Genomic DNA, 24,086 nt, shown 5'->3' with positions numbered 1-24,086 from the left:
GCTGGAATCACAGTCTAAAGGGATGCCTATAGTTCTGTCATTTTGAATTACAAGAATTTTTGAGCTGGATGATAGTAACTAACTCCAGCAGCAATCTACTGGAATTCCAACCAGGGGCAAGCCCACTGGCTTGGGACTCACTGGTCCACAGACCTGAATCTAGGTCAGCATTTTGCAGAACTCAAACCAAAGGAGCACTGATCAGGTTTTGGCCATAATCAGAGCACTCTGAGTTCAGTGAAAGTTTGAATATTCCAACTTGAGCTTTTTCTGAGATCTGAAGTAATATAATGTGCAAAGCCCACATGCAACCAGCAGCAGCACCAACACAGATTTTCCCTTCAGAAATATATAAAGGCTGACAAAGATTAAAGTCAGGATGAAGGCTTTTCCCACCAGGAAAAGTTATTATGGTGATGACAGGGACATTCAAGGCACAAATCTGGGAGGAGTGACTCCTAAACAGATATAAGAAAATATTGGAGGAAAAAAAAGCCTTTAAGCATTCTTGAAGAATAGACCAAGAATATATAGACACTTTGAAGTTAAGAGAAACATAAAGATGCAAATATGAATAGACACATATAAGGGACTAACCAAGGACAAATTATTTATATTATGGTATGGAGAGATGATACTGTTTTCCTAAGAAACATATCATCATCAAGATATGAAAGGAGTTTAATTAGACAGGGGACTTGGGGGTAGTTTTATTATATCTTAATAATATTAAAAGAGAGGCAGCTAGATGGCTAAGTGAATAGAGCACTGGCCCTGGAATCAGGAGGACCTGAGTTCATATTTGGTTTCAGACATTTAATACTTCCTAGCTATGTGACCCTGGGCAACTCACTTAACCCCAATTATCTCATTAAAAATAATATTAAAAAAGAGATGGGGTGGGAGAAATAAAGATAGGAAAAATGTCTTATGTAAACTGAGTACACAAGTAGAAATCTATACAAATAAGAAGGAAGGGTTGGGGGAACTCTACTCTCATCTGAACTGAAATGAACATATAGATGGATATAGAAATATATTCATCATAGAAACAGGAGAGAAAGAGGAAAAAGGATGGTAATTTGAAGGAAAGTAGATTAAAGGAGCAAAATATAATCTAAGGATGTAGAAAAATATGTATAGTAGCTATTTTTGTGGGGGCAAAGAATTGGAAAATATACTGTTAATAGGGAATGGTTAAACAAATTATAGTATGCAAATCTTATGGAATACAATTATTGTTCTATAAGAAAGGATAATGAAGCAGATTCAGAGCAATAGTGGATTTTTTAAATGAAATGATATGTAGTGAAGTGAACAGACATGTACAAATTGTATAAATTTTACAATGACAATATTGTGAAGATTTTGAAATACTGAGAAACTCTGATTAGCCTAATAAATAGTTATAGTTTCAGAGAACTCATGATGAAATATGCTATATACCTTCAGATAGAGAGTTGAAAGTCTTAGGTATGGAATGAAGCTTCCCCTATCTCTTCAATTTGGCCAGCTATGAAACTTATTTTGCTTGTCTCTACATGTTTGTAACAAGTTTTGTTTGTTTGTAAAATGTTTTTTTCCTTTCTTTCTCAATTGGCTAGGGAGGGAAACGGAATGGGAAGGAAAGAAGGTAATTACTTGATGACTGAAAATTTTAAAAATAAAAAAGAGTTAAAATATGTGAACAGAATTTTAAATGTTGTATATCAGAATTCTCTGCTGATAATTAAATGTAAAATGTAAAGTATTTTTTCTTACCTTTCATGGCACCTTTACAAAAATTAAGCATGTACTAGTGCTTAAAAAAGCAAATTATTTATTAAACACATCTGTTACTGACCACAACATGATAGAAATTATGATTAATAAGATAAATTTAAAAATATTCAGATAATTGAATTTGAAATAATGTAATCCTAAAAAATATCTGTGTCAAAGAACAAATTAATGAGTTAATTACCTTTATTAATAATACATTCTGTGTTAGACACTGTGATACACACAAGGCAAAGCACAGTCTCTCCTTTCAAGGAACTCAAAGTCTAATGGGAGTGAAACATGAAACAGATACATACAAATAGGTTAGATTGGAAACAAATTGGAGATAATTGTAGAGGGCAGGATGCTAAAATGACTAATTGTGACTGCAAATGACTGGGAAAAAAACTTATTATAGAAGTGATACTTTAGCTGAGGCTTGAAGGAAGCCAGGAGGAAGTAGAGATTTCCACCTAGGAGGGACAGACAGCAGAAACTGAGTGCAGTGATAGTGTGATGTAGGAGGAGAAGTGAGGAGGCCATTGTCACTGTTTCAGAGTATGTGGGGTGTGTGTATAGGGTATAAGGTATAAGAGAGCTTAAAAAGGGGGAAGACATGGTTTATGGAGGATTTTAAAAACCAGAAGATTTTATGTTTGATTCTGGAGACAAAATAGAACTTCTAGAGCTCACCAAGTGGAGGTGGGAGGAGGGTTGACATGATCAGACTTATACTTTAGGAAGATCATTTTAACATTTGAGTGTAGAATGGACTAAAGTGGGGAGAGACTTGAGTCAGGGAAGTCACATACAGAAATAATTTTTTATCAAAATGTAGTATCTTTTCCAAAACTCTATCCTGAATTTCTACTCCAATTGGTAAGATTAGTTTCCAGAAAGGCAACTACTTCTCAGTGTTCTAGGGGGATAACCTGAGTGGCTGGTATTTTTGATGCTATTACCAATAAGCCCCGACTGGAATGCTTCCCATTAACATCAGTCAATCAGACTTCATTTATCTTTCTTCAGCAAGATATTTATTAAGATGGAATAGTAAAAACAATTATATAAAATCTCTCTTCTCCTCCTCCCTCCAAGAGGTCCATAGGAAGAGTGGACTCGAATTTAAAATATAATGATGATGAGGTCCATGTATATTATATATATGTGGAGGAGTTGTTATTAATGACTGTTATTGTCAAGTTCTTTTCTCCCTTCATAGAATTTCCATGAAGTTCTTTTTAGTAATAACTTTTTATTGGGCTCTGAGAGTGCACGTCTCTGTGGTATAAGGGATAATGTTGCCTGAAAATGTCTCTTTTTTAGGTGGTTTATTTTTGTATATATTTTACTCCATGTTCACATATATTTGTTCTCAATATGTCTCCTTCTGTTCTTGTATGGATATGTTGACTCCTACTGGTCCAGTCTACTAGCCAATTTGTGTGTCCCATTGAATTCACTCCTTCACCCTCTTGCTGCCTTGGGCTATAGACTGAAAAATCTACCTCCTCAAAGTGCTTCCAAGTATGGACTTCTTGACTAAACTGCCATTGAATGAGGGGTCAGTGATTCCCTTCCCCACATTATTTAAAGCCCCAAGGGGCATGTTTCCTTCTTGAGAACTAAGGGCCATGGTTCCCATGACCAATTATACTGAGCTTTTCTTGACCCAAATAAAAGAGAGTTTGAAACTGATGATGGGATCATGTGATATAAATCCTGTTTACAGATTTTAGAAACAATCTATTAGTTGATTGATTTAAGTGGAGCAGTCAAATCTTTTCCCTTACAAAAGAAAATGATAACAATGAGACAGTATATCGAAATTGGTATGATTCAGACAAGGTAGTTTTTAGGGGAAAAATTATATCTCCAAATTATTTCATCCACAAAAGATCAAAGCAATAGGACAGCTATAAACAGCAGACTATATTAACAACAACAATAACAGCTGCAGCAAAAAACTACATAATTACATATATGCTGAAAAAGCCTTTTTGACAAAACGCAACATTTACTAATATTAGACTCATATGAATAAATGGTCCTTTCCTTAATATGGTAATAGCACCTATCAAAAACTAAGAGCTAGCCTCATCTATGATGGAGAAATTCTAGCGATTTTTCAATAATTTTAGGGATAAGTCAAAGATATCTAAGGTCATTACTATTTTTAATATAGTTCTAGAAATGCTAGCTAGATATAGTAATAAGACAAGAAAAATTAGTGTGTAAGCATAGACAAAAGTAAACATAATATCTTTATTCACAGTTGATATGATGGTTTACTTAGAGAACCTAACGATTCAACTAAAAAAAATTAACTGAACCAATAACTTCAGTAAAGTAGCAGAATATAAAATAAATCTATAATGACATTTATTATACATTACCACTCTCCAAAACAAGCAAACAAAAAAAACAACTAATACATAAAACAAAAACAAAAAAGAAACTAAGTAGGAAGAGGGGATCAAGAAAAAGTAGATGGAAAAGATAAGATATCCATCCCCATCTCCCATGTTATGAGTTCACAGATACATTATGGTCAGGGAGTTTGCTACTGTTGCTGCTGTTTTCTCCCCTTCCCATTTATCAGATGAGCAAATTTGGGTCCAGAGAAAGGAAAGAGTCACTGAAGATCATGTTGGTAGGAAATGTCAGCCTTTCCTACTAACTCCAAACTATATCTCTCCTATACAATATTCTCTTCCATATTGATATTTATTATTATCTCAAAACATGGGTATATTTCCCCTCAGCAGTATTTCAATTTACTGATCAATGGACTAAGATCTCATATTTAGAGTACTTAAACAGTTGTTAATGTTTTGTCATTTAATCATTTTTCAATCACACCTGAATCTTTGTGACCTCATTTAAGGTTTTTTTTTTTTTTTTGACAAAGATACTAAAGTAGTTTGCCGAGTCCTTCTCTAGCTCATTTTACAGGGGAGGAGGGAAACTGAGACGAATGGGTTAAGTGACTTGCTCAGGGTTACAAAGCTAGTAAGTAGCTGAGGTCAGATTTGGAGTCAGGTGCTCTTGACCCCAGAGCCAGCACTCTATCCACTGTCTTACCCTAGCTGCCTTAAGTTTATGTTTAAAGATATTCTAAAAACTGTGATTCTTAGTACTATCTGTTCCTCCTTTTGCAATTCCATCACTGTCACCCTGGAAGCTGATAGGGTCCACAGAATTGAAGTCTATCTCAAAAATTTTCTTTGTTTCTTGGGTCACTGTGGCGTAAGAATTCCTTTTCTAGTGGCCAATAAAATGGCAGTGAAAGTCCTAGTAGCTAGGCAGATTGGTCCTTGGACAGTAGTTTCAGTGTACTTTGATTAATGTACTCAAAACATTTTCTTCCATGGTTGTTAATAGAGTATATGATCAATCTATAGCCTCTGAGAAACTTTTTTGCAGCTAATTTGCAACATTGTACAATGCTGGACCTGGAGTCTAAAAAACCCGAGTTCAACTCTGACTTCAGATACTTAGGAACTTTATGCCTCTGGACCAGTCATTCTACCTCTCTCTGCCTCAATTTCTTAAAATATGATGTAGATATAATAATAATATCTATCACTCACAATTGCTACAAGGATTGAATGAGTTATTTGTAAAGTACCAAACACGTGCCTGAGACATAGTAAGCAACTAAAAGCAGAGTAGACTAGATTTTTGACTTCTTCAGTTTCTTAATCTGTAAAATAGCCATAATGATAGCACCTACTTCTTAAAGTTGTTGTGAGAATAAAATGAGATAATATTTGTAAAGCTCTTTGCAAACATTAAAATACTATATAATTGTTAGCTGTTTTTGCTCATTTCTGTTTTTTTTTATAAACCCAGAGTCACTGCCATGCTATAATGAGATAGTAGAGGAAAACTATTAGTTCATTGGGTTTTTACCTTGTTTTGGTTCTTTGGTGGTAACTGTGGCCGAAATTTCTTTATCTCTGGTACATAATTCCTATTGGGAAATGTCTGAGAGGCCATGAGGATCCCAGAAAATGTATAATCCTTTATCTTGATGGTCAAATAACCCAGAAGCCCAGAGGAAGACTTTGTAGGAAGTCAAATGGGGATCTATCAATGCATTTATTTAATATCTCAAGTTTAATGCCCATGCAGAAGTTATCTATTGACTTGAGTTAAATTCTATATAATTGAGAAAATAAGTCATACTGTTTTGAAAGTGATTTGAAATATTAAAAATACTATATATTGCAATATATTTGTGAATAAATATTTAGTATTTTTTATACAACTTTGAATCTAGACATAGAATAAAAATATCATAGACTTACTTGTTCTGAAGACTAATTTTGGTATTATGGTGTTACTGAAGTCACCTTTGGGTCTTTTAAGGCTGTCTGGAAAAGCTCTAGTACCCAGTTGTCTATATAACATAACTTAAGTCTGAAGAAAATCATAGGGGACATCAGTGATAGTTTTTTTTTCAGTCATAGAAACTCATGAAAATAATTTACTAAATATTTTACTAAAAAGGCATCAATAATATAGCAAAGTCATAAGAACAGAGAATCATAAATCTCAACTTGGAAAGGACACCAGATCCATTTGGCCAAATCCTCCTCATTTAGGTGAGGGAAATGAGGTGGTTGTCACTTGCCCCAAATCACACAGATAGTAAGTTTCACAAAACCTGGTTTGAATTCTGATTCCACCAAGAATGACACATAAAGAATCACTCTGTCCATTTGAGTCTCATTCTTTTCATTTATGACAATAAGATATTGTAATGTAGTATTGGGATTTTAAGTCCTGAATTCAAATTTTCATTGCCTTTTTCTACTTGCATCATTTTGATAAGTCAGTTAGCTTCTCTTGGCCTAAGTTTCCTTATATGGAAAATGTAGGTTTTGGACTAGATGAAATCTCAGGTTTCTTTCAGCTGTAAATCTATAATCCTATGAGTCTTGTTTTATTAGTTTCTTTACAGGCTATTATGAGGATCAAATAAGAAGATGTACATATTGCTCTATACAATGTAAGCTACTATTAGTGATACTAAGACTTTACTAAGAGGTTTTCATATTATCAGTGGATCAGAAAAGTGCCTCAGAAACTATATTCCATATAGTTACTTCTTAGTAAATTTCTAAGTGCTATAAGGTCTAATTTTTTCTTTTTTTCCTAATTAGTATTATATTTAAAAAAAATTCAAATAAATATAGTTTCCAACATTCATCATGGCAAGATTTTGTGTTCCAAATGTTTTTCCTTCCCTCCCTTTTTCTCCCTTCTTTAAGAAAGCAGCAATCTAATATATGTTAAACATGTACAATACTTTTAGAAATATTTCTATAGTTGTCATATTGTACAAGAAAAATCAGATCAAAAGGAAAAAAAAATCATGAGAAAGAAAAAGCAAACAAATAAAAGGATGAAGATACTATGCTTTGATCCACATTCAATCTCTATTGTTCTCTCTCTGAATGCAGATGCATTTTCCATCCCAAGTGTATCAGAATTATCTTGAATCATTGAATTGCTAAGAAGAGCCAAGCCCATCACATTTGATCATCACATAATCTTTGATGTTACTGTGTACAATGTTTTCTTGGTTCTGCTCACTTCACTCAATATTAGTTCATGTAAGTCTTTCCAGGCTTTTTTGAAATCAGTCTGCTCATCATTTCTTATAGAACAATAACATTCCATTCCATTAATGTATCATAAGTTATTCAGCCATTCTTCAACTGATGAGTTTCTTCTCAATTTCCAATTCCTTGCCACTACCAAACTAGCAAAACAGCTACTACACACATTTTTGTGTATGTGGGTACCCATGTGGTCCTTTATGATCTCTTTGGGATGCAGACCTAATAGTGGCACTGCTGGATCAAAGGATATGCAGTTTTATTGTCCTTTGTTCATAGTTCCAAAACTGTTTTTCAGAATGGTTGGATCATTTCACAACTCCACCAACAATGCATCATTTTTTCCCTTCAACATTTATCATTATCTTTTCCTATCATCTTAGTCAATCTGAGAGGTGTGAAGTAATACCTCTTAATTTGCATCTCTCTAATCAATAGTAATTTAGGGCATTTTTTTCATATGAATTATTTGGAACACAAAATCTTGCCATGATGAATGTTGGAAACTATCTTTATCTGAATTTTTAAAAATAAAATACTAATTAGGAAAAAAAGAAAAAATTAGACCTTATAGCACTTAGAAATTTACTAAGAAGTAACTATATGGAATATAGTTTCTGAGGCACTTTTCTGATCCACTGATAATATGGAAACCTCTTAGTATCATTAATAATAACTTACATTGTATAAAGCAATATGTACATCTTCTTATTTGATCCTCATAATAGCCCTGTAAAGAAACTAATAAAAATTAGCATTATAATCCTTTCTCCAAGAATTTCAAATAATATTGTCTTAAATAGTAAAATGAGATAATATATATATAAATGTTTTGAAAATCTTAGACTATTATATAAAAGCATTCTGCTATTTTTATTACTTCTAGTAATATGAATTACATTGGTATAGGGCACTCTCATGTGAGGAAAGTTTTTTTCTAATGCAATTCTAAATCCTTTTTCCAATTTAAGAGCCTTAGAATACTGCCTATGTAATTGACTTTCTAGGGTATGATAGTATATGTCAGAGATGTAACCTAAATCTAGGTCTTCCTGGTTTTAAAGTCATCTTTCTAAATATGCCATGCTCTTGTTAATGATAATGCTTTTAGATTACATTTCAGCTGTCAACATTTGAATATTTGGAAACTGTAACAAGCCATTTCATTCTTAACCATATTCTATATTATTTTGTTTCTTAGTGTTCTATGTTTCCTCTTATTCAAAAAAGATTATAAGCTGTAGAAAGGACATCTCAGTCTATACTTTTGTATGTCTTATATTACATAGCATAGTATCAAATATAAAATAGATACTCAGTAATTACTTCTTGTTTCTGTTGGCTAAGTGAGAACTGACCCAGCGGGGAAAATAATTTAAAATTGTGCAAGAAAAGTTACTAAATTGCTCCAATTCTTTGATTCAGATATCTCATGACAAGCTTATCCTCCAAAAAGATTTATCAATGGAGAGAAGGCACATGCAAGTGTACATACATGAACACATACAAAATATTAATATCAGCATTATTTATAATAACAAGAAATTGGAAACAAATTATTTGCGCAATGGTTGGGAATGGCCGAACAAACGAAAGACTGGCCCTTAACGAACAACGGACGTGAAGATTTCAGAGAACTGTGGGAAGAAAGTAGAGGCAAAAGAACTATCACAATTTGGGAAAAGGTAGCAGTAAAAGGCAGATCCCAAGGACAGTGTTGGTACCCCATGATGTAATGGTAAACTAAAAAAGTGTAAAGGGAGAGTATCATCAGTTTCAAAAACTCGTTAGTGGACGGTTTTGCTCAAGTGTTTGCTGTGAACCGCTTTGTCGGGTCAAACAGAATTTGTCCAAAATAAAGTGTTTAAAAATCCCTATTTTTAGGGAAAACAAAGCACCTCTGAATTCAACCCAAAAACCCGAGCTTCAGAGGAGGCGCTTCTCTCTCCAGACCTAAGATCCCTCTGAAGAGCGCGCTCTGGAAACGAGTGCAGCGCGGGGCGAAAGGAGACCGAGCTCCTCTCCCCTACCTGCTTCTCGGGTCTCCTCTTCTGAGAGAGAGCGGCCAGAGTCCAGAGTCCCAGGCTTGGATTCCATCTTGCTGCCGGAAGGAGGCGCCACGGGCCCGGCTTAAGCTCTGCCCCTCCTTCCCTTTCGTCCCCCCGCCCCCACCAGCCTCTTGCCTTCCCGCTTCCCTGGTACATGACGTTGGAAGCTGCCTCAGCCAGAGTCTTAGCCATAGGAGTGAAGGAGTGGAGGGGTTTGGGGGTGGGGGGTGGGGTGGGGGTGTCTCCAAGGAGGAGACGCGCACAGACACACACCGAGAGAAGAGATTTCTTTTCTGGCTTCGTGGGTTCCCCGCCCCAAGAGCCTCTGTGTGTGTGAGAGGTAGGGGTGTGTATGTGTGTGTGTGTATGTATGTGGGCATGTGTGTATGTGTGTGTGCATGTGTGTTTTATGTTCCTGAGTATGAATCAAGCCCAGATGTATTTTCCTCCCCCACCTCCCTTTTGGCCATAACTACCCCGTCCCTCACTCTTCCTTCTTGTCTTGCTCCTCTTTTCTGTTGCTCTGCAAAGCCCCTTCCCACCCCCACCCCACCCCCACCCCTAGGATCGCCAATTGGAATCTGTCTTTTCCTCTCCTACTCCCCCCTCCTTTTTTTTTTTTTTTTTTTTAAGAGAAAGGAAGGTTTCTGGGGTTCTCCACCTCCCCCCCACCCCAATCACTTCCTTTGGTTTCTTCACCTCCAGGAAATCACTGGAATTGGTATCTCCAAAGGGGCTGTCGGTGTGATTGCTATTGATCGTTATCGATTGTGATCAATAAGCGGCATCTCTTCCGAACCCCTTGGCTCTGGGATTTGCAAAGAAGAGTCTTCAACTTCCTAACGTCGGAGGTGGATTTTTTTTTAAAATCCTGCTTTACAGGAAAGGAGAACCCTAAACGCCCCCTTCCTCCATCCATCCATCCATCCATCCATCCATCTCCTCCTCCTCTTTCTTCTCCTCCTCCTCTTCCCCCCCCCCCACCTTTGCTGGCCACCCCACCCCAGGGAATTCGGAGTCGTTGCAACGCGGGCGCTCGGCGGATAGGTCAGTATTTGCCGGGAGTCCCTTGCCCAGGCTTTAAGGCTGTCTGTGTGGCCGGCAAGGAAGGAGGGTCAGGTGCAGGAAACTCGGGAGCCAGGCGGGTATCAGAGAAAGCCTTTAAATGGGATGCAAACTTGTCTTTTTTAGGTGGAGTGTGTGTGTGTGTGTGTGTGTGTGTGTGTGTGTGTGTGGTTTTCCTTTGGGCTGGAGGTGAGGGTGGGAGATGCTTTTAAATCCCACCCCCTCGCCCCCCCCCCCCCTCGCCCGGGAGCTGAGAGGGATGTCAGCGGGTGGCAGAGGCTACAGCCACGCGCTGCGATTATCTGTCTGTCCAATCGACACGTTGCAGGTGAAACACAGTGGTCCGCACATCAGCACCACTGGCTTGCGTGAGTGTGTGTGTGTGTGTGTGTGTGTGTGCGCGCCTGTGTGTGCGTGTCTGTGTGTGTGTGTCAGTGTGCCCCTTTCAAGAAATGCAAAATGTACATTCTGTGCACAGTCAAAACCCGATTCCACACAGCGGGGTGGGAGGAGGCGCTGCTGTTGGAGGCGAAGGGAAGAGAAAGACAGACATGTCAGCAGCAATGCAGATGGTGATGGGAACCGCACTTGCTAGCGAGTTAAGTGTGTATTGTGTTTCTGCGTGTGTGAGTGTGTGGTGCTATGTCGTGGCTCACGCTCTCTCATTCAGATTTGGTTTTCTACCTCCCATCCCTGCCTGTCCCAGGAATATAGCGAGACCTTTCCTGAATTATTTATAGACCTGTGCCAGCTGTTTTTCAATTCTTCTCGTGTGCACTCTGTTGAGAAATGCGGGTTTTCTTTCCCCCCTTTTCTTCCTAAAACGACTTGATATCTTTTTTTGGGGGATGCAATTTTGTCATCATCCCTGGTACGCTCTCTAATAAAATACTGACCCCCTCTTTTCCCTCCTTAGGGAGGGGATGCCTTGGAAATAATCATGCTCCACAGAGGAACAGATCGGACCTGCAGCTTCTCCAAACAGAGCCTTCTCCTCTAAAGCTCCAGCAAACCAAAAGCATAATTATTAGAAGAATCTTTAATTTTTTAAAATCCAGTCCCTAACCTCATATGGAAATGGAATAATTATTCTGGATTCTGCATTGGGAAAACCTCTTCTTTCGCTGCATTACCCTTGAATGGAATCATTTTTTTCTTTGAATTTGCATCACCTCAAGCCAGAAGATTAACCCACTCCCCCACAATTTCCCAGCTAAATTGGATTTTAAATTCTCTTTCATTTCTCCCTTATCTTTCTTATGTGGATATGCAAGCAAGAAGAGGAGACTGGATACTCCCAACATGTTCACTCCCTTAATCTGTCCGTATAGAGGTTCTACTTCTACAAACCAAGGTAGAGAAATTTCTATTTTTCTTCATCTAGTGGTAATCACTCTTTGTTCATCCTTCTCTCTAAATTCTTCTAGTGTTTTTTTTTTCCAGAGAGGGCAGAATATGACTTACTTAAAAGGGTATATAAAATAGGGACAATGGAATAATGATGTTTTGTAAAAAAAAAAAAAAAAATTAGAGAAAAAAATCATACTGCTTCCTTGCCTCATCAAACAGGTTTTTTTTTTTTTTTTTTTTTTTTTTTTTTTTTTTTTTTTTTTTTTTTTTGGAGTGGGGTGGAAACTGAGGTGGAGAGGAGAGGAAGGAACTTGATGGCTGAAGGGTGTGTACAGACAAGGCAGAGAGACCTGTGTGATTTTTGAGGTAAATGGCATTTTGATTCATTCATAGGTTAATCTGTATTTTTATGGGGTATAGGAAATCAAACATTCTTTCCTTTTTTAAGCTTTGTCTCTTTTGCCACCTCCATGCTTCCCTCTTTGCCTCTTCTCCATGTCCTTCTTCAAAATAAAAAATGACTGTTAAGGATGATTTTGGTTGTTGAACTAAAATCCACCTGCTGTTTATTTAAACACTGGACTAACCCTGGGCTTGGAGATGCTGGGAAGCCTATTGCAGAGGGTCTGATCAAGGTGGGAGAATAGGTTGGTCCCAAGAACACACTTTGGAAGGTTGCTTCTTAGACAGGTGAAAATGATAATTATGGGAAGAAATGCATTCAGAAAATATTTTGTTCTTAATTTATATTTTATATGCTATTATTTTTGGCTCCTTCTGTCTACACATCTATTTATACACACACATCCCCCAAGCAAACTGTTACTTCCACACTCCTGCAAAATGGCTATGTTGCAGAGTTCTAAAATGCTGTGCATGTGTGAGGGGTGCATAATTTGACACGTGAGTCTTTGTGTTAAACAAAGGGATGTGTGATCTATGTGCCTTATGCCCTCAAAATAGAATAAAGCCTTTAATTATTATGTTCCTCTATTCAATTTTAAAAGAAAGATAGTGTTCTTCTAGTTACTGTGTATTATATTCATATATGTAAAGAAAGAAATGAGGAACACTTGCTTCATCTCTCCTTAGCTAGTCACTAATGAAATGCAAGACTGAACTCCAAAGGAAATCAGGTTGCCCATAGAGTGAAGGATCATGTTGTGATAAATAGTGTAGGTGCTTCTTTCTTGGGTCTTCAGGTCGTCCAACCCTAAACTTAAAAAAAATGTCAAAACTCTGAGATTCAGTATTTGATAGAGAACTTTAAATAATAATAACTGGTTAGTAATTGTCCTTTCAGAGTATTATGAGTTTTAATTCTTTAACATCATTGATATTTTCAAAAAGCTCCATCTAACCCTTTTCTTTGACATAATTTATACCACACTTTGGAATAGTGCAAGAAGCAGTTGAAGGCCTTGCAGATGCTTAAAACTAAATTATTGAAAATATTTTAATTATTTAAGGTGATAAAAATGTGTCTAAATAAACCCAAAGGCATTTAATGATTTTATAGTTAGTTTTCCTCATTACAGGCGATGTGGAAGCAGACACTGGATGACCATTGTGAGAAATGGAAGGGAATTCCTTTTTAGGCATAGGTTAGACAAGATGACTTTTGAGGTCCCTTCTAACTCTGTGATTCCGTGAAGTGGAGGTAGCAATTTCTTATTGTCCACAGTGGGGGAAGTAAGAGGATGGCTATGATCCATTTTTTCATGCTTTGATATTTTTGAATTTTTGGTACTTAGGTTATGAAGCACCCTTTTGTTTCCAGGGAGAGGTAGGATTCCACTTTGAGCCATGTTCTCACTCTATCTGTAAACAGCGAAGTTTATCCAGCAATTAGCTATTCTCTTAGGAACATCTGTATTATTTTACATCCTTCTTCTCATTTCGAGTATGATGATTGAGTTTTTTTTTCCCCTGCAGAAATGATGATTTGGGTGAGAATGACATATTGTGTGCCAAGACTGTATAAACAAAATGAATGGACATAGATAGCTTTCTTTGCATCTTCCTTGGTGCTTAGCCTTATATCCTACCAATAGTAGGCACTCACTTTGTTGATGATGTCATTGATGATGATAAAGATACTTTACTGCAGAGGGAATCAAGAACAGATATAGGGTTATAGAAGTAGATCTGGAAGAAATATTAGAGAGTCTTTGGATTCACTTTCCTCATCTGTAAAATGAGGAGCATGGATGAAGCGAGTAACTCAGGTATAGATCTAGGATCTTGTAGTCAAAAGTCTTCATTTTATGAAGAGGAAGAAATAGACCAAGGGAAGGGAAGTCTTTTGCCCAAAGTCATGAGTAGAAAATACTGGATCAGGGCTTTAGAACCTAGGTCACTCAACCCCCAAATCCTTAACTCTTTCGAGTTTCTATTTTTTTTAAAGTGCATTGGATATCCCACTGCCACAATCCAAAAGAAATAAAGGCTTGTAGATATCACCAGTTGACCTAAATAATAGGCAATGGAGAAAGAATAAAAAGGTAGGAGAGGAGGGAGGAGAGAACAAGAAGAGAGATGGTCATCTAATTCCATTTGGAGAGTGGGTTTGTGACTTAATGTGAGAAATTGCTTCCGCATTAGCTAAGTGGCCCTGGTACCAAACAGGTTGCTATACCTTTTCTTCAGTCTAAAAACATTTTGGAGAAACTGGTGAGAAGCAGGTGTTTGGCTTCATGCCAAGATGCTTTCTGTGAGACTGTGACTCAGTGGGGTTCTGTGATGTTTGGTGACATTGTTCTCCTCATTTCTCCTGGCTGGGCTCAGTTTTGGGCTCAGCTTCTCCTGTCATCCCCCTTTACAATATGGGTTACATGAGGAGGATATGAGGCTAGTGGTTAAAATTAATTTTAATTGGGAAGCCACTGTGATGTGAATTTCAAACAAATTTATAGGAAACTAAGCCTTTCTTCCTTCTTGGTATGTTTGCCTGTGACACAGAGGAGGGGGAGCCTTTATTTTCCTTTTACTTTGTGGTAAATTAATATCATGGTAGCTTCCAAGTTAAAATTATTTTTTTTTACTTTTTCTTCATGAAAATCTTCCAGGGAAAGCCGGATTAGGAATTTCAAGGAAGAGTAGTAACTCCAATGACCTTCTTTGTCTCACAGGTATAGCACAGTGTGATGGAGGTCTGAACACCAAAACACATACCTGGTTGATTAATAGACATTGAGAGGTGAAAAGAAGGACTTAGTATATTCAAATTTTTTTTTTCACATTTCAACTTTCTTCTTGGCTCTCTTAGTAGGAAATCTTCATTTGATGATTCTTTAGCATTTCATTTTGGGTAGTTATGATGGGTGTGCAACACACTGTGTGTCATTTGTATTACATTAAGTGTGGATGCCTCTCTCAATAATTTCTATGGTTTATATGCTTGTGCAGATTTCCCCTTAGAACACCAGAATTTGGTTCATTTTTACATGAACTAAGTTTCTCTGGAAAACATTAAAATTTAATATGTGGACCTTGAGCTTATCTGTATTCAGAGATGATATATGGCATGGGTTTTACTGAAAACCCCCACCCCTAGGGATTTTTAGAAGTTTCTTTCTTTTAGTAAAATAAAAATTTGGTTTCTGTCACCATTATCAAAGAACAGATAGTAGTGCTAGATCTATGATAGTGTGACAGAAAGTATAGAATAGACTCAAAAGTGAGCCCCTTGCCTGTCAGTAAAACTTTCTGCTTTTGTCTGAAGTATATTATCTCTTTCCTTTGGAGGATCCAACCAACCTTTCTTCTCATTTTATACCCACCCATGACTCATGGTGCCATTGAAGGGATAGATTTGGGTTACTTCCCAGTGAACCTGGTTCTGTGCTGTCTTGTTGCTTCTTCCCTGTTTGGGCTCCATGGACAGGATAACCTCTCCCCATATCTAAATGAGGCTAGACATTTCTGTCTCTTATCTAGCCATATTCTACCCCTCCCCCACCTCTTTTGTTGAGATTCCATCTATCCTTTATTTTTGGTGCTAGACCTTGATTGCATATAATTCCTCACAGAGGCTTCCCATGCAAGTCTTTCTCCAGAATCCAGAATCTCTGTGTCTCCTCAGGATTTGTCTCTCTATATCTATGTTTTTCTCTCTCAGTCTCCATCTTTTTGTCTTTCTAACTCTGTATCTCTCTCTTTCCCTCCATATGTATCTGCTTCATGGAGGATCTTATCCCTTTTAAAAAACCAAACAAGTCTGTGAAATCTATTATTAATGTGTTATCAACTTAGTGATCCTCACTGCTAGCTATCAGAACAAAGGCCATAGCAACGAAGCAGGTAGGATCCAAGAGAGGGAGAATTTGCACCTTGTTCTGGAGATAGAGGGCTCACTTCTTCTGAGCATGTCTGCTGTATGGATGAAGAAGAAAGAAAGTAAGGGAAAAATCAGAAAAAAGAAGGAATAAAAATGAATAAAAAGAGTTCCTATTAGCACTGTTTGGTGTTGCTTGGTTTTCTTTCAGATTGGGAACGGTGACTTCTGATGGGATGATAGCAGCTTCCTTGATATTTCCTTATCCCAGGAGGATGGTTATGTGAGAGAGTACTCCCCTCCTACCTAACCTTGCTCATTCTTCCATCTGTGCTTTCCCTACCACCCCTTCACCCAAATAATTTTATTGGGATCCTTCTAGGATTTCAGCTCTTAAACTCACATGCAGATAGCTATGTATAGGAAGGGAACATCATCAGGGCAGTGATTGGAGAGAAGAATTGTCACCAAAAAGTTGATCTAGCTACTGTCTATCAGCTTACTTGCAAAGTGCGCTTTTAACCCTTCAGCAGAGAGAAACTTCGAGTCTTGGTTTTCGTCTATTTTCCAACTCCATGGGGTTCTATTTTGATACCTCACTGAGTATTAGAATTGATCTTAAGTTCTCAGGAGCTATTCCAGTGGTATACAGGCTTTGGAAGGTCTTACCTATGAAGCTGGAAAGGCTTTGTGTACAGGCTGAGTGACAGTCTACAATCTGTTGTTAAAGGAACAATCTAGCTGCCTTTAAAGGGGTTCATAGCCAGAATGGCCAGAGGGTGACAATTTTTTTTTTGCCAAAGCAGCTCATAAAGACACTCACATGCAACTTGTAAATGAGTCACAATTTGTCAGTTGACCGAATGCTCATGTCATCTAACCAACAGGTCTTTGAAATTTTGAAGTAAAAAAAAAACAAAAGGGCAAGAAGACAGGTGCTTTTGCTAACAAAGAATAAAGCTAGATTGATATGTAAGTAGCTAGCCAGTTAGTATATTTGGTAAGGACTTACTAATGTCAGGTGCTGTGTACTGATTGCTGGAGATTCAATTCCAGGCATGCAAAAGAAAAAGCTGACCTTCTAATGGGAAAGACAATGTATAAAGCTCAATTAGAAGCTTTCTTCTTAAAAAGGAGAAAATTTTTTATCTTAAAAAGGGGGTAATGGGAGGAAGGGAAGTAAAAAAATGAAATATACATGATAACTATTATATATTGAAAAGAAATAGTTGTACACAATAGATTTACAGTTTCATATGCAATCATCTTTTTTATTATATTATGTTATGGAAATGCTTATTTTATTCCATAAACTAAAAATTTAATAAATAAAAAATTAAAAAAAAGGTTTGGAGAGTCTTATTAATAAAGCAAGATATAAAGGGCCTGGATGATGTATAGTTGTGTGTGATAAGAGCAAAAAGAGATTGAACTTATGGAAGGAGGGAAAAGGAGGGAGAATGTGGGTTGACATACATAGCTGCAGTGGTTAGATGACTGAGTAGACTGGTACAATATTCTTATGCATGAGGGGCCAAATTGATAAAGTAATAATTATATTATGTAATTTAATCTTATCCATAATGGACATTTGAGTGGAATTAATCATCTTCTTTTTTTTAACAAAATAAAAACTTGATCTCTGCTACCATCATCAAAAAGCACACAGGTAGGAAAGGGATCAGATCCATGTTGTCATTGGTTTAAGGAACTCTCAGGTGAGAAGATTCCCTTTGCCAACACCTTTTGTACCATTTATAGTCTTAGTTGACTAGAATACTGAATGTTTAAGTGATTTTCCCAGGGTCACATAGCTAGTAGGTGAGATTAACCCCAGGTTTCCTTGACTTTGAGGCCACCTCTATCCCAGAGGTATCAAACATGTAGCCTGTGGACTGCATACAGCATACAACACTTCCACGTGTAATCAGAACTAGATTAAAAAGTAACTGGGAAATAGTTGACAAAGTTAACAAAAAGATAACAAAACATAGCTAACATTAGTGACAGCTAGAAGACTAAGTGAATAGAATTTTGGGTATGTAATCAGGACTTGATAGCTGTATGATTCTGGGCAAGTCATTTAACCCCATTTGCCTCAATTTTCTTATCCCTCAAATGAGCTGGAGAAGGAAATGGGAAACCACTCCAGTATCTTTGCTAAGAAAACTCCAAAAGGGATTACAAAAAGTCTTGATTAGTAGAGGTGCTTGGACAACAATGATGACAACAACAATGTTAATATGAGATTTTCTAAGTCAATTTGTGCTTGCAAGGATCTGTATATAAGTCTAGTGGGCTTTTGTTTCTGAGTTTAATACTGCTGCGCTACACCATCTCATTGAAGGACATGTAGGTTCTATATTTGAAAGGATCTCTAAGTGTTTCTAGATGTGAATATTTTTTGGGGGGCTGTAAGTAAATATAAAAGAAAAGAATTTTCTAATGAATATTTTACATTTTCAATGTTTTCAAGGAAAATCCTCAAGAAGAGAATATTCACTTGTAACTGGGAGCTTCACTAAGAGTAAAGAAAAAGAAAGTAATAGGACTGTTGAGCAAATATGATTAAGATGCTTATGCGTTTTACTTCTATACCCCTGGTTGCTAATGATGACATGGACTGTATGCCCATTGTGTATTTAGAATCATAAAGTAGATAACAATGTGTTGTCTATTAGTATATTCTTTTGCTCTATATCCATCTTTGGGACATTGATATTTAAACTGAAAGTAAAATTACAGAGAGTTGATTTTGATTTTAGAAAATTGTTCTTGGTTGGAAAGGAGTTTCAAAGTTCCATATTAGAAGGGGTCACAGAAAATAAGAGCTGAAAGTCTCCTTAAACTAGAGCTAAAAGTGATGCATCAGATGCCACATAGATAGTAGAAGAGTTGTAACTACAACCAAAAAATCCTGTAACTCCTAATTCAGAAATATTGCCACTTACTTTCATACATAATGATTTATATTTTTGTGGTTATGCTACTCCCTCCACAAAGGCAGATCACGGTCTCTCTGTAACTTAGTAAATGGTTTTGGAAGTGTAATTATGGCTAATTAACATTTCATAGCTAACATCTATATGGCATTTACTATATGTCAGGTATTGTGTTAAGAGCTTTATATTTATTTATCTCATTTAATCTTTACTACAACCCTAGGAGGTAGATGCTATTATCATCCCAATTTTACAGATGAAGAAACTGAGGCAAACAGAAATGACTTACACAGGACTACACACTGAGGCTGTATTTGAACTCAGATTTTCCTGATTCCTAGTTGAAGCATTTATCCTTCTGTGGCCATCATGGTGATGATAAACATTTCCAAACTTAGCTATAATAATCCTCAGTCAACAGACTTACAGTTTGTCACTAGGTTTAGTTTACCCTTCCTGGGTAATTTGAATTATCTGGAGAGTATCTGTTTATACAATATTGGTACTCCATTACTAATAAAAATAATTAGTTATTTATGTGAAAAATGCCATACTTATAGAATATTTAACATAATATTAAAAATCTTTCTGCCACCTTTGCTGTGAAGGTCAAGGTTGCTGAAGTTCAGTCATTCTTTGTAAATATAGATGGTAGTGCCTAGAGAGAATGGGGCTGAAGGTTTTCTAGAAAAACTTTATGAAGATTTCTTACTAAGATAGGCCATTTATGATTTAATCTGTTCTTGCCCCGATGTTTTGGAAGGTTTTATTTATTTTTTTCATTTAAATAGGAGAATGTCCATGTTTGAGGATGACTGACTCTGGAAAAATGTCACAGTTAGTTAGTTAAAATAACTTCTATCTTTGTGGTGGAAGAATGTGGTTGAGATGGATGTGTTTACTTGTATTTCATTTTCTACTTCCTTTTGCTCCCTTTTTTTTTTGTTGGTTCCTCCTCCTTTCTCTTTCTCTAGTTATTTGTGCATCGTTTTTATTTACCTCATTAATATCAGGAACAAGTACAAATATATATATGCAAAGAATCATGGATTTCTTAGGTTTTTACCAAATGGTTTGGGAAATCAGAGGAATGTAATGTGGTAATATTTTTAGGGACAAGGGGAAGGAGACTGAGGTGAGGTTGTGTGAGGATATCACAAGCTACAAATGGACAGAAGCTGTGGGCCTCTGTGGGCTAAAAATCTTTTCTAAAACGTGATTCTGTAAGAACAATAACAGATTTGAGTCTCAGAGCATGTCAGTTTAGAAAAACACACATGGCACAGATCTAAAATGAGCACAATTTGAGGTTTAGAACAATTGACTTTTTGGCATTGTGATTTGACTTCAAAAAGATAAATTACACTGTATATATGCATAGATAAAGTTCTGTGGCATATTCTCCCATGAACCAGCCCTCACATTTCTTTCTTTAGGTAAAAATGTCAAGAAGGCATATTTTGCTTTATATTTTTCCTTAATCTTTGTGTAGAAAATCTCAGGAGTTTATTTCTCTTATTTGTAAGGGTGAATTTAAATAGAAGAGTTGAAGAAATATATAATAAATTGTTAGGGGAAGGAGAATTGTAGGGGAAATTTATAGCCAACTTATCTCTGATCCCTCACATAACTAAGTGAACCTATTATTCCCCTTGCACTTTCTTTTGTAACTCACATTCCTAGCTAAAGCTTGTATAAATGTATTTTTTAAGTTAAGATGTCACATTAGCTTCTGCCTTCAAAACAAATTCTTTGTGTCTGCTCAAACACAGAGAGACACATAGATTCACACATACATAATTTATTTTATCTATGGATAAATGTATTCAGTGACGTAACTATCAACGTTCAACACTTCAGTGGGACTATAACCTTACCAGTGTGGATATTCCTTCCATTGTATGTTATAATCCATCCATGCCATTTCTTCCTAAGTGATTCTTGTCCATATTCTTCTACAGATCCACTTATAAACATGGAAGTCTTTTTATGTCTTAAATATTTCCTGATTATTGCTGTAGTCCTTAAACTTTTCTCATAATTGGCCTCCCCTCCTTTTCTGATCATACATTTTCTCAGTGATATCCCTTAAGACACCTTACATCTTAGTCATCGTTCAGTATGAGCTGCATCTTACTTGGGTTGAACATGCATCTTATTGTTGGCCTTTGGTTCATATGCAACTTTGATTCTTCAGAGAATGGAATATTGCCAGGAAATTTTCATTAAAAGGATGGTATTTTGTGCTGGGGTGCTACACTGGCTCTTGAAAAACACAGTGGTATTTTCCTAAATGTAATATAGCCAACTTTCTTCCTTCTGTTAAATTCTGGGCCCAAATCTTTTTGTATCTATAGTGCTTATCCCAGATCTACCTCTAATCTATTATTATCTTTATGGATATATCTATACATCTATATTTCTATATCCTTATATATCTATCAGTACATGTAATCTACCCATTTATTTATCTTATCCAGATATGTATATACTAATCTCTCTCTCTCTCTCTATTTCTCTCTCTCTCTCTCTGTTTATAGATATAGTCATTCAGTATCCTGGGGTATAGTGTTGTATTATCAAAATTCTACACAGTTTTCACAATGCAATGCAGTTAATTCCTTTCCTCTATTTTAATTTCTATAGTATTTCTCTCTCTTTCTGTCTGTCTCTGTCTTTATCTCTCTCTCTCTCCCTCTCTCTGTCTCTCTCCTCCTTCCTTTCTCCTCCTATAAATATATTTTCATTTACACTTGTATCTTTATTTCCATATCTATTTGTATATCTATCTATCCATGTCCATCTATCATGTAGATTTTCTAATATATATATATACACATATATATATATATATATATATATATAACATATATATGTATACACACACACACTGTGTAGTGTTGGATCATTTAAAAAAAACACTAATCAATTTTCCAAATGAAATGCAATCCATTTTTTCCTTCACTTTTAATTCCAGGCCGAAATTATTGTCCATCTGAAATAATCTGAAATAATGCTTACAGAATTATGTGACACTGTACTAACTTTAGGGACTGACTGTCTTACTTTATCACAGTATTTTGACAATAGAGAGATTTTTGATCCATTATGTTTTCCCTGCATGGATTGTTAGAGCTATATGGTTGATTTAAACATGTGTCTCAGTAATATTTGGGGGCTCTGTGGGGATCAGCACAATGCAGCATCTGTAGTACCTCATCATTCATAGGGAATTTTTCATTTGGGGGCTTTGTACAGAATCTATTGAAGTAGTAAATGCTTTTCAGGAGCATCCATATTCCTTTTTCTGCCTGATTTCATATTAATAATCAGGGTTATTTACCCAATTAATTATTAATAATAGGGTTATTAACCCTATTAATAATAGGGTTATTGCTGCTGTTTCATTTATCAAAGTAGATTGTATAAACCTAAATATATGCCTGAGAGATTCTTTTGGGGTCAGGGAGCCTTATGGCTGTGTCTCATTTCACTGACCAAAGGATCATTTGAAATAAAAAATTAATAAGTGTGTTGAGATCAAGTATTCTTTGTATCTTTTAGTAAATTGTAGAGACTCATTTGTGAAATCTTGATAATTTTTCTCTTTCTCATTTTTTGTCAAAGATATCCTTGATATGTATTTAACATTTTGCTTTCCTTTTCCCAAATTACGTGTAAAAACAAATATTAACATTTGTTTTTAAAATTGAGTTCGAAATTCTCTCTCTCTCTTCTCCTTCCCCTCTTTTCTCATTGAGAAGGCAAGCAGTTTGATATAAGCAATACAGTTTTAAGGGAGTTTAGAAAATCATATAGTACAATACATTCATTTGGATAAAAGAAACAGGTTTGGGGAAATTCAATAATTTGTGTGAGATCAAAGAGATAGTAAGTAGAAGAACTAAGATTTAATCTATGGTTTTCTGAATGCAAATCCAGTGATCTTTCTATTATATCACTTCTTTCAGGCTCCATAGAAAAGATTGTATTGTGAGCTGCTTGAGTCTTAGGTAGAAGGTAAACCAGAGGGTTGGGCAGTGATTCTACTTTGTCACAGGGTAACAGCTGTTGCATTCTTTAGACCTCTCCTCTCTTTGATGTAACTTTGTCAGTAACTCACAGTTAATAGTTACAGTACCATGGTACAGTCTACCCCTTTGTACCATGGTAAATAGAAGAAACCTATTAATAAATTGGGCTGGGTAAGAAGACTCTGATTGACTGATGAAGGATAGGGAATGGGACATTTATCTTAGTGTCGGTTGAAATTTGCCAGTCTTGTTCACCTCCTTCTCAATGCAAGGACTGCTGAAAACTGAAGAGCAAGAGGAGGTTTCAAAGTATTAGGATGCTTTTATTCTCTGACAGGAATTTTAAACGTTGATTATTGGACGGCTTATTTATTATACCCTTTAACTTCTTTTTGAAAAAAGGAACAACCAAACTGTAGTAAAGGGGAGATACATTAAAAAAATGTTTGTATAAATAACTATGCTATCTATAAAAGAAATCATTCGTTTTTCTTTGGGGACAGTTCTAGGCAGACATTATGAATAGAATAATTGCTCTGGATTGTCCTGAACATGGCTTTGCTCTCCAAGTGAGGTTGGTGATGACTATTCTAGGCATAGATATACATAGCAGATATCTGGAAGGGAATAGAACAGCTCATTCAGTCATAAATTATCCATATAGTTTTCATTATGTATAGAAAATATCTGGACAATGACCTGAATTTTTTCCATACTCACCTCTGTTTTTGTGCAAAACCCTGTGAATTCTGTAGAAATATGTTTGCATACTTGTGGTTAGTGACTCTTTCTTGAACTGCACTAAGAAATTCTTAGAGTTTGTTTCTGAATTAGGGATAAAAGGGGCTTAGTCCAGAACCTGCACAATTCTGAACAAGACTAGAGAGAATTCTCATCTCCCCTGTTCCCTACTTGATTACCTGGGAGAAAAAGTGGCAGAAATATTTAACCTCTGTGCCAAATTGCATTAAGAGCTAAGG

At 36.2% G+C, this 24,086-nt stretch overlaps 1 protein-coding gene across 2 annotated transcripts in view; it reads left to right on the top strand.

Annotated features, from left to right (window-relative positions):
- Positions 1-9,658: 9,658 nt before the first annotated feature.
- GRIN2B (glutamate ionotropic receptor NMDA type subunit 2B) overlaps positions 9,659-24,086 on the top strand; it is a 661,880-nt gene continuing 647,452 nt past the window's right edge. Inside the window, exons 1-2 of one of the 2 annotated variants that reach the window (XM_031938228.1) lie at positions 9,659-9,779; positions 11,421-11,858. The gene's annotated coding sequence lies outside the window, so the exon portion shown is untranslated. Of the gene's footprint in view, positions 9,780-10,075; positions 10,487-11,420; positions 11,859-24,086 lie in introns of those variants that run through there. The other variant, XM_031938229.1, reaches the window with a different exon arrangement.

Source organism: Sarcophilus harrisii, chromosome 5 (assembly GCF_902635505.1).
Source record: "Sarcophilus harrisii chromosome 5, mSarHar1.11, whole genome shotgun sequence".
Classification (NCBI taxonomy): Eukaryota; Metazoa; Chordata; class Mammalia; order Dasyuromorphia; family Dasyuridae; genus Sarcophilus; species Sarcophilus harrisii.
This window is presented reverse-complemented; position numbering and strand designations above follow the sequence as displayed.